General features: G+C 49.0%; 1 long non-coding RNA gene across 1 annotated transcript; it reads left to right on the plus strand.

Annotated features, from left to right (window-relative positions):
* Positions 1 to 9,016: 9,016 nt before the first annotated feature.
* LOC116978043 lies at positions 9,017 to 14,377 on the plus strand. The gene is made up of 3 exons (XR_004413359.1): positions 9,017 to 9,206; positions 13,224 to 13,226; positions 14,367 to 14,377. It is a non-coding gene; the product is annotated as an uncharacterized LOC116978043 (long non-coding RNA).
* The last annotated feature ends 1,639 nt before the right edge of the window (positions 14,378 to 16,016 follow it).

A 16,016-nucleotide genomic window follows, 5' to 3' on the forward strand; every position in this document is an offset into this window, starting at 1 on the left:
GATTGTTGGTTTTGGTAAAGACACCTAGTATGTTATCCCATTTCTGCCCCCCGTTCAAATCTGGCGCGTCCATTGCCTTGTGATAGTTTCTTAATAGGCAGCGTAGTATTTTCATCAGTTCTCGGAGCAGAATTAGGCCATTCGGCCCATCAAGTTACAGAGAAAGGTTGAACAAGTTAGGGCTTTATTCTTTGGAGCGCAGAAGGTTAAGGGGGGACTTGATAGAGGTCTTTAAAATGATGAGAGGGATAGACAGAGTTGACGTGGATAAGCTTTTCCCACTGAGAGTAGGGAAGATTCAAACAAGGGGACATGACTTGAGAATTAAGGGACAGAAGTTTAGGGGTAACATGAGGGGGAACTTCTTTACTCAGAGAGTGGTGGCTGTGTGGAATGAGCTTCCAGTGAAGGTGGTGGAGGCAGGTTCGTTTTTATCATTTAAAAATAAATTGGATAGGTATATGGACGGGAAAGGAATGGAGGGTTATGGTCTGAGCGCAGGTATATGGGACTAGAGGAGAATACGTGTTCGGCACGGACTAGAAGGGTCGAGATGGCCTGTTTCCGTGCTGTAATTGTTATATGGTTATAAGTCTACTCCGCCATTATATCATGGCTGATCTACCTTTCCCTCTCAACCCCGTTCTTCTGCCTTCTCCCCATAACCCCTGACACCCGTACGAATCAGGAATCTCTGCCATAAAAAATATCCATTGACGTTGCCTCCACCACCGTCTGTGGCAATGAACCCCACAGATTCACCACCCTCTGACGAAAGAAATTCCTCCTCGTCTCCTTTCCAAAGGTACTGTACATGCTTTTATTCTGAGGCGCTCCCACTCGTGGAAACAACCACAGTTGAGAATCTATCGCAAGGAACAGGACGTTTTGAGGTGATTTAATTAAAAGCATGAAGCAAGTGATGCATTCTCTGCAGCATCACAATGTTGTGTGCCGTTTTATTTGTGTAACTCAGTAGCTGAAGTGGATCTAACAATACTGGTGGCAATTACTCTGATCCAAAGTTAAAAGCAGGGTTTTTATTGCATATTGTCTGGAAAAGTATTACTTTTTTGTTAATAAAATGCAACACAAACAAGGTTACGTGGCATTCTGTGTCGTGTATTTCTATATTTAGTCACGATGTGAGCAGGATATTGCTTCATTATCGTGGTGTGTGCCGAGATACAGCGGGGGGGGGAAAAAACTTTTTTTGCGTGCCATCCAGCTAATCGTACCATGAATGAGAACAACAAGCAGCGCGAAAAGGAAAGTAAACAGAAGATAGCGTTACAGACGATGCCAATAGTGTGTGGGAAAGATGCTGGTTTACATCGAAGACAGACACTCAGAGTAACTCAGCAGGTCAGGCAGCGTCTCTGGATGGATCGTTTTGGGTCGAGACATAGTAACATAGAAAGTAGATTCAGATTCAGATTCAGATTCAATCTTTATTGTCATTGGGACGACAGATGGCACAATGGGCTAAGTGTTCGGCTGGCAACCGGAAGGTAGCCGGTCCGAATCCCGCTTGGAGTGCATACTGTCGTTGTGTCCTTGGGCAAGACACTTCACCCACCTTTGCCTGTGTGTGGATGTGTGTGAGTGATTGGTGGTGGTCGGAGGGGCCGTAGGCGCAGATTGGCAGCCACGCTTCCGTCAGTCTGCCCCAGGGCAGCTGTGGCTACAGAAGTAGCTTACCACCACCGAGTGTGACTGAGGAGTGAATGAATAATGCGATGTAAAGCGCCTTGAGTATTAGAAAGGCGCTATATAAATCCCATCCATTATTATTATTATTATTATTATTGTGCAGAGTACAGTACAGAGACAACGAAATGCAGTTAGCATCTCACCCAGAAGAGCGAACATAGAATAATGGAACAGTAAAATATATATACGTACATACAGTAGCAGTAGTGCAATTTATCTAGGGGAAGGAGTGTCCGGGGGGGGGGGTGACTGGCAATCACCAAGGTGCAGAGTTAAGTTGTGTAACAGCCGCAGGGAAGAAGCTGTTCCTGGACCTGCTGGTCCGGCAATGGAGAGACCTGTAGGGCCTCCAAGATGGGAGGAGGGTAAACAGTCCATGGTTGGGGTGAGAGCAGTCCTTGACGATGCTGAGCGCCCTCCGCAGACAACGCTTGCTCTGGACAGACTCAATGGAGGGGAGTGAGGAACCGGTGATGCGTTGGGTAGTTTTCACCACCCTCTGCAGTGCTTTCTGGTCGGAGACAGAGCAGTTGCCGTACCATACTGTGATACAGTTGGTAAGGATGCTCTCGATGGTGCAGCGGTAGAAGTTCACCAGAATCTGAGGAGACAGATGGACCTTCTTTAGTCTCCTCAGGTGCAGGAGAGTAGGCCATTTGGCCCTTCGAGCCAGCACCGCCATTCAATATGGTCATGGCAGATCATTCAGAATCAGTACCCCGTTCCTGCTTTCTCCCCATATCCCTTGATTTGTTAGCCCGAGGAGCTATATCTAACTCGCTCTTGAATACATCCAGAGAATTGGCCTCCGCTGCCTTCTGTGGCAGAGAATTCCACAGATTCACAACTCTCTGGGTGAAAATGTTTTTCCTCATCTCAGTCCTAAATAGCCTACCCCTACTTCTTAAACTGTGACCCCTGGTTCTGGACTCCCCCAACATGGGAACATTTTTCCTGCACCTAGCCTGTCCAATCCCTTAAGAATTTTAAGTCTCTACTAGACCAAGTGCAGACCCGTTGGGTCTGTTTCCCCAACGGCATTTGCGGGGGAGGGGGGGGGGGGGCTGAGGCATCACACTCACATTAACCACCCCCCAAACACACAGGTAGGGGGAGGGGAGAGGAGGAGGAAATGGGACAGATTTGGGAGGGAAAGGAGAGCGGGGTAGGGGGTGAGAGAGGGGGATGGGGAGAGAGATGTGGGGGATGGGGATGGAGGGAGGGAGGGGGAGAGGGGTGGGAGAGAGGGGAAAGAGTGGGGAGGGAGAGTGGAGGGGGAAGGGGAGAGAAGTGGAAGAGTGGTGGAAGAGGGACAGAGGGGTAGGGGGATCTCCGGGCTGCGGGTTTGCGGTGCGGAGCGGAGAGGCGGCGTGCGTAGAGGCGGCAAGGCGGCAGTGACGAGAGCGGGGCGCCGACTTTTTCATCTGGAGCCTGGGAGCTCCAAACCGGCGCGGCCTTGTCGGCTTCGGCAGCCGCGGGCTCCAACCAAGAAGCGGCCGTTCCAAGTGGCCCAGCCGCCGAAAGGACTCTCCCGACGCCGGGGCAAGACCACCCGGTGAGAACGGCCAGGGACATCGGGCCTCCGTAGAGGCAATTGCGGTGGCCCCAATAGGCCTGACTTTGGGGTGAACATGGGGTGGGGACTGGACATTGTGCCTTCCTCCACAGTGCTATCCACTGTGGGGGGATGATTTTTTTGTCTAACTAGTCTTGTAGGTCTGTGTCCAAGATGGCTGCCGTGAAGGGAGAGTGGACGCTGGCACGAATTGGTTGCCGCTGCTCTCTCTTCACACTGTGTTTTTGATTTTCTGTTTTTGGATTGAATTCTGTTTTTAATTTGTGTCATTGTGATGTCTTTAATTACTTGTTTTACTCCGTTATATGTCTTTACTATGTAAGGTGTCCTTGAGATTTTGTATGAAAGGCACCCATTAAATATAAAATTTATTATTATTATTATTAAGGGGTGGGGGGGAGAGGGAAGGCGGTGGGGTAGAGAGTGAAGGGGGGTGGGGGAGGGAGGGATGGGTGGGAGAGGGAGAGGGGTGATGAGAGGGAAACAGAAACATAAGATTCTATAAGATCCCCCCTCAATCTTCTAAATTCTAGCGAGTACAAACCGAGTCTATCCAGTCTTTCTTCATATGAAAGTCCTGACATCCCAGGAATCAGTCTGGTTAACCTTCTCTGTACTCCCTCTATGGCAAGAATGTCTTTGGGCATTGGGCATTGTGACATCACACGATGGAACGTTCATCACGGGCTGGGGCTGGTGCTGGTGCTGGTGCTGGTGCTGGTGCAAAGGCATATGTAAATTGGTCCATTCCAATTGGACATCTGCGAGCATTGGGCATTGTGACATCACATGATGGAACGAATCAAAAGGCAGAAAGGCAGCCGGACGGACGGACGGCGGCAGCCACAGACTTTTAATATATAACTAGACCAAGTGCAGACCCGTTGGGTCTGTATCCCCAACGGCGTTTGCGGGGGGGGGGGGGGGGACTGCGGCATCACACTCACATTAACCACCCCCCCAAACACACAGGTGGGGGGAGGGGAGGTGAGAAGAGGGGAGGGAGGGGAGAGGAGGAGGAGGAAACGGGACAGATTTGGGAGGGAAAGGAGAGCGGGGTAGGAGGTGAGAGAGGGGGGTGGGGAGAGAGACGTGGGGAAGGGGGGATGGAGAGGGAGGGGAGGAAGGAGGGAGGGGGAGAGGGGTGGGGGAATAGAGGGGAAGGAGTGGGGAGAGTGGAGGGGGAAGGGGGAGAGAAGAGGAAGAGTGGGGAGGGAGGAGGAGAGGGGTAGGGGGAGTGATGGAAGAGGGACAGAGGGGTAGGGGAAGGGGTGGGGGAGAGAGAGGGGAAAAGAGAGGGGTGAGGGAGGAAGAGGGGTGGGGTAAGGGGAGAGAAGTGAAAGAGTGGGGAGGGAGGGGTAGGGGGAGTGGTGGAAGAGGGACAGAGCGGTATGGGGGAAGGGGGCGGGGGGAGAGAGGGAAGGGGGGTGGGGGAGAGAGGGATGGGTGGGAGAGGGAGAGGGTGAGAAGAGGGAGACATAGAAATTAAGTGCAGGAGTAGGCCATTCGGCCCAACGAGCCTGCACCACCATTCAATATGATCACGGCTGATCATCCAACTCAGTATCCTGTACCTCCCTTCTCTCCATACCCCCTGATCCCTTTAGCCACAAGGGCCAAATCTAACTCCCTCTTAAATATAGCCAATGAACTGGCCTCAACTACCTTCTGTGCCAGTGAATTCCACAGATTCACCACTCTCTGTGTGAAAAATGTTTTTCTCATCTCGGTCCTAAAAGATTTACCCCTTATCCTTAAACTGTGACCCCTTGTTCTGGACTTCCCCAACATCTGGAACAATCTTCCTGCATCTAGCCTGTCCAACCCCTTAAGAATTTTGTAAGTTTCTATAAGATACCCCCTCAATCTTCTAAAATCTAGCGAGTACAAGCCGAGTCTATCCAGTCTTTCTTCATATGAAAGTCCTGACATCCCAGGAATCAGTCTGGTGAGCCTTCTTTGTACTCCCTCTATGGCAACAATGTCTTTTAGCATTGGGCATTGTGACATCACACAATGGAACGTTCATCAGGGGCTGGGGCTGCTTCTATGGGTGAGAAGCCAGTACTTTTTGAAATATTGTGGGGGGGGGGGGGGGGGGGGGGGGGGGGGGCTGCGGCATCACACTCACATTAACCACCCCCCAAACACACAAGTGGGGGGAGGGGGGGTGAGAAGAGGGGAGGGAGGAGAGAGGAGGAGGAGGAGGAAAAGGGACAGATTTGGGAGAGAAAGGAGAGGGGGTAGGGGGTGAGAGAGGGGGATGGGGAGAGAGATGGGGGGAGGGGGGATGGGGAGGGAGGGGGAGAGGGGTGGGGGGAGAGAAGTGGAAGAGTGGGGAAGGGAGGGGGAGAGAGGTAGGGGGAGTGATGGAAGACGGACAGAGGGATAGGGGGAAGGGGGCGGGGGAGAGAGGGAAGGGGGTGGGGTAGTAGAGAGGAAGGGGGGTGGGGGAGAGAGGGATGGGAGAGGGAGAGGGGTGAGGAGACGGAGGGGGAGGAGAGAAGGGGGAGAGAAGTGGAAGAGTGGGGAGGGGGAGGGAGGGAGGGGTAGAGGGGTAGCGGGAGTGGTGGAAGAGGGACGGGGGAGTGGTGGAAGAGGAACAGAGGGGTAGGAGGAAGGGTGGGGGAGAGAGGGAAAGGGAGGGTAAGAGAGGGGTGGGGGAGGGAGAGGGGTGGCGTAAGGGGAGAGAAGTGGAAGAGTGGGGAGGGAGGGGTAGGGGGAGTGGTGGAAGAGGGACAGAGGGGTTGGGCGAAGGGGGCGGGGGGGAGAGAGGGAAGGGGGTGGGGTAGAGAGGGAAGGGGGGTGGGGGAGAGAGGGATGGGTGGGAGAGGGAGAGGGGTGAGGAGAGTGAAACATAGAAACATACAAATTAAGTGCAGGAGTAGGCCATTCGGCCCTTTGAGCCTGCACCACCATTCAATATGATCATGGCTGATCATCCAACTCAGTATCCTGTACCTGCCTTCTCTCCATACCCCCTGATCCCTTTAGCCACAAGGGCCACATCTAACTCCCTCTTAAGTTCCGATTGGACATATGTGAACATTGGGCATTGTGACATCACACAATGGAACGTTCACCATTGGCTGGGGCTCCTGCATAGGCATATGTAAATGAATCCATTCCGATTGGACATCTGTGAGCATCGGGCATTGTGACATCACACGATGGAGCGTTCACCAGGGGCTGGGGCTGGGGCTGCTTCTATGGGTGAGAAGCCAGTTTATTTTTGAAATATTGGGGGATGGGGGGGGGGGAAGGATTTGATTAAAAACGTGTACTTAAACACGACGAAATGTAATGAGGAGCGGATACTTAGAAAGAAAAGTGAAATCGCTACCGAAATGGAAAAGATGTCGGCGATTCTGCGTCTGGTTTCGGAGTTGCAGTGAATCAAAGAAAGAAAGGCGGCCAGCAGCCGTCCATGTAAATGGATCCATTCCGATTGGACATCTGCGAGTATTGGGCATTGTGACATCACACGATGGAACGAATCAAAAGGAAGAAAGGCAGCCGGCAGCCGGACGGACGGCAGGCGACAGGCACACAGTTTTATATATTGATAGATAGATAGATAGATAGATAGATAGATAGATAGATAGATAGATAGATAGATAGATAGATAGATAGATAGATAGATAGATAGATAGATAAGATTCCCAATCATCCTTCTAAATTCAGTTCCATCCAGAACATGGATAGGAGACGTTTTTGATCGGGATTCTTCAGCTTTAAGAGATCAGGCATATTAATTCTGATATATGTACATACAGTGTCTGAAGACCCAAATGGTCACCTATCCATGTCCTCCACAGATGCTGCCTGAACCGCTGGGTGACTCCAGCACTTTGTGTTTCGCTCAAGATTCCAGCATCTGCAGTTCCCTGTTTATTGACACAAATGACTTGTTAAACTGTGGGGGAGTGTGGGTGGTGAGGTATCTCCAACAAGATCTACAGATTATAACATCCGCTGTCTCTTGTGCCTGACATTCGTTCTTTCTTCAACCTGAAACGCTAACTCTGGTCCTCTTATCACAGATGCTGACTGGCCTTTCAAGTGTTTTTTCGTATTTTAGATTCCCAGCACATGCAGTTTTCTTTCTGATGTTTCACTTACATGTTGAATTCAGCGTGGTTTCCACTGTTCTGAATTTACGCTGACAAAGTATCGACATTTACAGAAGTGCACAAGCAGAACCAAAGCTGTATTAGTCACGTACCAAATGACGTTCTTGTGTTTGACAGAGTGAGGCCTAATGTAAATTGGAGGAACAGCACCTCATATTTTGCTTGGGCAGCTTACACCCCAGCAGTATGAACATTGATTTCTCTAACAAAGTAACCTTTGCAGCCCCGCTCTCTCCATCCCTCCCCCGCCCAAGTTCCTCCAATTGTACCAGTTTCAAAGTCATCTTGTTGAGTCTCATTATCTGTAACTCATTTTCACCTAGCACACAGCTAGCCAAACCTAAAGCCTGTTTCCCTTATCATTGTTACACTTTTTGCATATCTTTCTTTCATTTGTTCTCCATCTCTCTGTATCACCCTCTATATCTCTAGATTCCCCTCTCCCCTGACTCTCAGTCTGAAGAAGGGTCATAGACATAGACATAGAAACATAGACATAGAAAATAGGTGCAGGAGTAGGCCATTCGGCCCTTCGAGCCTGCACCGCCATTCAATATGATCATGGCTGATCATCCAACTCACTATCCTGTACCTGCCTTCTCTCCATACCCCCTGATCCCTTTTGGGTCTCAACCCAAAATGTCACCTATTCCTTCTCTCCAGTGATGCTGCCTGACCCGCTGAGTTACTCCAGCGTTTTGTGTCTGTCTAAGGTTTTTACCAGCATGTGTAGTTCCTTCTTATACATGACCTTTTTGAACTCTCTGACATAGTTCTCAATACATGCACATGGAATTCTAAAAGTGGAAATGTTCAGATGAGCAACTAAATATAAAGTGCTTCAAGTCTTGCGGTCCTGATGTAATTAGGTTAGGTTTGGTTGGAGATAAAAGATGGAAACAGGCATGACGGCTCACTGAGTCCACACCGATCACCTGCTCACGGTAGTTCTAGGTTCCGCCACTTTTACATCCACATTGTCACCAGTTGCCCCAAACACCGGCCACCGAATGGTGAACGAGGTCTGAATGACCTGGACGATGATACGTTGGCCTGGCTCGCCTCAACGGAGCTGCAGGTCTAAAAGACACACGACAGAAGAAGAAGATCCACTCACTACACACTAAGAGCGATTTATTGCCCCTCATTGACCTTAGTGGGTGTAGGAGAGTGACAGTGTGCAGGGGTCGCTGGTCGGTGCGGACTCAGTGGGTCGAAGGGCCTGTTTCCGCGCTGTATCTCTACTTCTTCTACTTAAGCCCTTTGCTCCTCTAGGGGGCACAGGCCATTGACAAATGTCCTCCACCTCACTCGGTTGTTGGCAGTTCTTTCGAGACCTCCCCAGTTGAGCCCACTCTCAGACATTTCTGTTTGGCCACCTCTTCTCCAGCTGTTCCTGGGGCAACCCCTTCTCCTTTTTCCTTGGGGGTTCCATTTCAGGGCTTGTCGGTGGCAGATATTTGTGGCAGGTTTCCTGAGGGTGTGTCCAATCCAACTCCATTTTCTCCATCGAATCTGGCTTGTCCTTTTCCACAGGTCCACATTGCTTACTTTGTCTCCTCCAGATGTTAAGTATTCTCCTAAGACAGGAGTTAATTAATATTTGTAGCCTGTTTGTGGTGCGTTTTGTTGTTTTCCACGTCTCTGATCCACACAGCATCACCTATTTCACATTTGAGTTATAGATGCATATTTTGGTGTTGATTGAGATGTGTTTTGAGCTCCAGATCTTCCTGAGCATGTTAAACACCACCCTAGCCTCATTGATTCTACTTGTTATGTCTGTCTCTACCCCTCTGGTGATGCCCACAACGCTGCTGTATCTCTGAACTTAACTGCAGAAGGAAAATTCTACAACCCCGCACGTCCTTGGGATGTGGGAGAAAACCGGAGCACCCAGAGGAAACCCACGTGGTCACAGGGAGAACGCTGAAACTCTGCACAGACTAGATTCAAGATTCAAGCGAGTTTATTGTCATGTGTCCCTGATAGGACAATGAAATTCTTGCTTTGCTTCAGCACACAGAACATAGTAGGCATGACTACAGAGCAGATCAGTGTGTCCATATATCATTATATAAATATATACACACATGAATAAATAAACTGAAAAAGTGCAAATAAACAGACTATTAATGTTCAGAGTTTTGTCCGAGCCAAGTTTAATAGCTTAATGGCTGTGGGGAAGTAGCTATTCCTGAACCTGGTCGTTGCAGTCTTCAGGCTCCTGTACCTTCTACCCGAAGGTAGCGGGGAGATGAGTGTGTGGCCAGGATGGTGTGGGTCCTTGATGATACTGCCAGCCTTTTTGAGGCAGCGACTGCGATAGATCCCCTCGATGGAAGGGAGGTCAGAGGTCAAGGTGTTGTACTTCCGGTGGCGCTGGTGCCAGCAGCCTCCACCTACAGCCCGGTATCTTTTTGTTTTTTTGTTTATTTAGTTATGTAAAAGTGTGTTTTTTTGTGTGTTTTTTGTGTTTTTATGTGGGGGAAGAGGGTACGGTGCGGGGGATACCGTCCTTCAGCCGCTTCCTGGTGAGGACGCGACTATTATTCGAGTCGCCTCCTCGCCCCCCCCCCCCCCCAGCGGCCTACCTTTTTCTATGGTTTGCAATGGAACTTATTATTATTTAAATTATGTAAAGCGCTTTGGGGTCAATGCAAATTGGCTTAAAATGCACTATATAAATAAAGTTTACTTACTTACTTACTTACTTACTTACCTACTGGATTGGCGTGGCCTTTCCTGCCGGGATCGACCAGAGCTCCAGCAGCGGCGGGACAGCGCTGATACATCGCGGGGCTGGCGATGCCTTACCGGGGATCGCTGTCTGGAGCCCGGAGTGCTGGACCTGTGGCACCGACATCATGGAGCTGCGGTTTGCGGAGCTCCCAACGCGGGCGGCGCTGATGGACAGCACGGGGTCCTGCGACTCCGACCGGCTCGGCCTGCGGACACGGGAGCTGCGGACTCCGGCTGCGGGAGGCGGCTGATCGGGAGGTCCGGGCCGCTGAGGAGGAGGATGTTCACCGTCAGGGTTCGGCGTCGGCGTTCCACCAGCCCGGCGTGAGGGCCTGAACATCGGGCCAACCGGGGCAGCGACTGCGGGTGCTAGGAAGGCCTCGACCACGAGTGAACATCTGGGAAGAACGGAGTGGAGGCTGGCTGGACTATGGTGCCTTCCTCACCTTGGTGCCACTGTGTTATGTTGTGTCGTGGACTTTCACTGTTTGTGCTTTTTTTTAAATTCTATTTTATTTTTAATATGTTTTATTATTTATTATTATTTATTTATTTTTATTTTTATGATACTGCCTGTAAGGGAAATTCATTTCGTTGTCTCTAACTGAGACAATGACAATAAATTTGAATACAATACAATACAATACAAAAGCCGATGATGGACTGGGCAGAGTTTACTACTTTTTGTAGCCAGCACCCGATGTCAGGATCGAACCCAGGTCACCGGGGCTGCGCCAGCTGGACTCTGCCAGCTGCGCCACTGTGCCAGCCGTGAAGCTGAAGATTGATATCTGACACAGAGTCTCACAGAAATCTCCAAGCGGAGGGGTGGAAATGTCACCGTAACAGGCAGCTAACGTGATATTGCTGGCACATGAATTCCGCATTGCGTAGTTGCAATTATAAACGGCAGGAGAGGTGGATACATTCTGCACAGGTCACTCTGACTGGTAATGCATCCAAACCACGTAGTTGGCGGCGATATGAAAGAGAAGAAGGTTCCCCGAATTAAAACAGAGGCCGCAACGATTAGTGTCCGGGGAATGATTCGCTGGTCAGCTCGTTTACTTTTTCAGTTCTGTTGAGTATTTGCCAGGTTTCCGGAGGAGAAATTGTGACTCTTTTTGCTACTTTCTGGTTTTTTAATTTATTTTCAAAGATAAACTTCACCCAGAATAACATACAAAACAAAAACTGTGCCAAAAGTTTACAGACATTCTCAGCGTCCTTTCTGCACATTCAATAGTATCATATTCAGCAGAGTTCACAACCTTCTTTCTACGTTCAGTTCGACACACTATATTAGAGTCTTAAACAGCTGTCAAATAACAGTTTTCAGAGTTCCCAACAACTCCAGTAATTAATATAGGACACTCCAATAAGCCAGGGGACTGTCTGATTCACCTCCACCCCGATAGCGGGCACAGAAGCTTGAAAGCGCGCACCACCAGACTCAGGAACAGTTTCTTCCCCCTCTGTCATCAGGCGCCTGAACAGTCCTTCCATAAACTCAGGCAATGTCCGATTCACCTCTACCCCATTGCGGACATTGGACATTGTCTCTGCAACTGGCGCGCTACAATGCTGAGAACTACATTCTGCATTTTGTATCTTTCCCTTTGCTCTGCTGTATTGAGTTTGACGATTATATTTATGTGTGGTATTATCTGATCTGTTTGGATGGCACGGCAAACAAAGCTTTTCACTGTACCTCAATACATATGACAATCTATACTATTACTAAAACTCTCATCTTGACCACTTCCGGTCTGCGTTGTTTTTAAATTTGTGCATAAATGATCCCCCATAGCGCTACCATTTTTCGCCACCTTACTCACCATTCCCCTCTGCTGCAAGTTAAATACGTTTTGTTCCGATCAGTGAAATAGTACAAAGGTTATGAAGGTTTAAAAATCTTAAAAACCGCTCTTTTCGGAACCCGCTGTCATTAACAGCGGCGAGGAGAATAAAAAGCTGAAGGGGTGGAGTGTGTTCAGCAGCTCGTGGAGAGTGTGCAGCCTGCGGGCTGCTTCTGCAACGACCAGCGCGACCAGCCGGAAGCTGCTGAGTTGAGCCGGAAGCTGCTGAGTTGAACCGGAAGCCTCTGAGTGAAGCCGGAGTGCGACCGGGAGCTACTGCGTGAGGCCGAAATCTGAAGGTGCGGGGTGAGCAGAGTGCGTGCTGCGTCTGCTGCGACCACTCCCCCAACCCCCCTTCCCAACCCCACCCACCACCTTCCCCCACCCCCCCTTCCCCCACCTCCCCTTCCCCCCCCTGCTCCCCCACACCCCCCTCCTCCCCCCCACACCCCTCCTCCCCCCACACCCCCCTCCCCCACACACACCCCCTCCCCCAAAACCCCCTCCTCCCCCCCACACACCCCCTCCCCCACAAACCCCCTCCCCCTTCCCTAACATTGCTTCGGGTGAACGGGTTGCATAGGGGGAACAGGTGAGTGGTGGAATATTGCGTTGGGGAATGGGTTGCGTTGGGGGGGGGGGACCAGGTCTCCCGTGTGACTGGGACCCAACAGGTCCCACCTAGTCTTGTAATAAACCTAAATTCGAAGAAAATAAAGTGAAAGCTTGCAGATCTTGTGAACAAAGGTGAAAAATGGACAATATCTTACAACATGCAACCTTCCCATGCCAACAATAACAAACACATTTCCATTAACATCAGGACTTTGACCACTTAGGCACAGAAAGTACCTGGGTATTGGCTTTAAGAGGGCAGATGAATTTGGAAGCTAAATAACACAACCATGGGCTCAGACGTCCTGTGAATAACAGCATGGAGGTTATGTATCCATTCGTGGTTCATTAACAGCGATGGACTGGGCAATATCTATCATTTTTCCAAATGTACCAACAAACTAACCATTGAAATCAACTAACACTCAAATTCAGTGACTACCTTTTATTTTAAAAACAATGTTTTGATTCTGGAAAATTCGAAGTAGCTTTCCTAATATAACACAGACTTGTGAATGAGATCTGTTCATTGGCATGTCACAGAGTATTATTAACACAGGAGTCAATCAATCTTTATATAAATAGGCCGTGAGTGGATTTGAAGTAATTTGGAATCCAGTAATGCGATCTTGTTTTTGCCGAAACATCCTTTAGACTATTTCGGTGTTGCATTCATTAGTTCTAATTTTGTGGGTGGCACGGTGGCGCAGTGGTAGCGTTATACTGCCGTACAGCGCCGGAGACCCGGGTTCGATCCTGACTACGGGTGCCGTCTGCACGGAGTTTGCACGTTCTCACCGTGACCCGCGTGGGTTTTGTCCGAGATCTTCGGTTTCCTCCCACACTCCAAAGATGTGCACGTTTGTAGATTAATTGGTGTGGTGTAAACGTAAATTGTCTCCAGTGTGTGCGGGATAGTGTTAATGTGCGGGGATCGCTGGTCGGTGCGGACTCGGTAGGCCAAAAGGCCTGTTTCCGTGCTGTATATAAATATTTTTTAAATTTAGTTTTATGCATATACTAGACGGGGGGAGGGGGAGGGAGGTTGGAGTGCTGGAGTGCCCCTCCCTCCCGGAGTGGCTCGTCCTGCCTTGCAAGTAAGTGCATTGTAATGTCACTCGGATTTTTTTCCCAAAATGGGTGAGTATGAAGAAATCGGGCTGTTTTTAAAATGTCACTGATTAATAACTTCGGAAATATAGGTGGAAATGCGACGGGAAGATGTTTATCGCCACCATGGGGAAAATGTGAGTAGGATGTGTGAAAATGGGAAGGCTGTGGCCCAGAGTTTGGAAGAAGATAGGAATTAACTACCTTGACACACATAGAGACACATTGTGGGCACAAACAAGATGAAGACTTTTAGTTATATAGAGATAGTTTTATATATATACTAGACTAAGTGGGACCCGTTGGGTCCCAGCTTCACATGGAAGGGATGGTCTCCCAACGCAATATTCCACCTCTCCACTAATTCCAATTCATACACACACACACACACACACACACACACATACAAACACACATACGCACACACACACACATACGCACACACACACACTCACACACACACACTCACACACACACATACAAACACACATACACACACACACTCACACACACATACACACACACACATACACTCACACACACACATACACTCACACACACACATACACTCACACACACACATACACTCACACACACACACACACACATCACACACAGACTCACACACATACACTCACACATACATACACTCACGCGCACACAAACATACACTCACATACACACTCACACACACACACACGCTCACACACATTGACTCACACACCATATATATGACAGTAAACTTTCTTGAATCTACTCACACGGCTGAGCGCAGCCTCTCCACCGTGGGGCTTCTACAGTCAGCGGCACTTCCGCAATCAGCGTGACCTCTGCACTTACCGGATATGACGCAATCAGCGCGACCTCTGCACTCACCGGAAATTACGCAATCAGCGCGACCTGTGCACAAAGCGGAAGTCACGAAATGAGCGGAACTTTTGGACTAAACACAGTGGGACCTAATACAGCATTTATTCCTTCCAAACACAGTCGGACCTAATAAAGCATTTATTCCTTCCAAACACAGTCGGACTTAATAAAGCATTGCAGTTTCAAGCACAGGCAGGGCAGCAAGCCAAACAACTCATGGCATTGTCATTTCATTTCATTTTATTTCCAATTAAGCATTGCACTTTCAAGCACAGGCAGGGCAGCAGGCCAAACAACTCATGGCATTATCATTAAGGGCATTTATTGCAAGTACATTGCAGACTTACAGTTCCGTTGATTCACAGCTTAGAATGACAGTCGTGGCCTCTCCCTCACGATCTTGCAGAGTGATTGACTCACGTCCAGGCATCCGGGGCTTTATAGTCCTGCCCCTTCCCCGGAAGGGGCATTACCTTAATTGCGGTGATTGATAGGCGAGAGGACCAATTAGCCGACCTCAAGGTATTTTAAACACATAACTTTTTTATTTTTCTTCGATGGGAAAAATCCTCGGGGCTGGCTCAGCGGAGGAGGACTGTGAGTAAGATGGGCAAAAAATCACAGGGATACAGGGCAGCGTTTTTTCTAAAATCAATATACAGCGCAGACAGGAAGTGGTCAAGATGACACTTTTAATTATATAAATGCATCAGTGAATGAGCATTTGATGCTTTCTGGAGCAATTCCCATACTTCTGAAAATATGAATGTCTCCTTGTTGTTCTATTCGGTTGACCCTCCATCCTGAGATGATACCCTCTGTAGTAGATCCTTTAGTTTGAGAAGCCAACCTTCACATCTAACCTGCCCAACTCATTTCATTGAGAATGCCTGTAATGTTTTTTATAAACAAGTCGGGAGTACTTGTACCTCAGCCAACATTCCTCCCTAACTAGTCAGTGGGTGGAGAATCTGTGGAATTCTTTGCCACAGAAGGCTGTCGAGGCCAAGTCAATAGATATTTCTAAGGCAGATTCTCTAAGATAGACTCTCGATTGGTGCGGGTGTCAGAGGTTATGGGGAAAAGGCAGGAGAATGGGGTTGAGAGGGAAAGATAGATCAGCCACGATTGAATGGTGGAGTCGACTTGATGGGCCGAATGGCCTCATACTTCTCCTATCACTTATGAACTTTTGAACTAACCAATTTCAGGCTAATAACGGCAGGTTGGCTGGTGATTCACGTTGGTGCCCTTTAGAAACATAGAAACATAGAAAATAGGTGCAGGAGTAGGCCATTCGGCCCTTCGAGCCTGCACCGCCATTCAATATGATCATGGCAAAATTTTGGGATGATTTTGACAGTCATAGCTATTAAAGAAAAAATAATTCTTGGGTCA

Source organism: Amblyraja radiata, chromosome 10, assembly GCF_010909765.2.
Source record: "Amblyraja radiata isolate CabotCenter1 chromosome 10, sAmbRad1.1.pri, whole genome shotgun sequence".
In the NCBI taxonomy this organism is placed as follows: Eukaryota; Metazoa; Chordata; class Chondrichthyes; order Rajiformes; family Rajidae; genus Amblyraja; species Amblyraja radiata.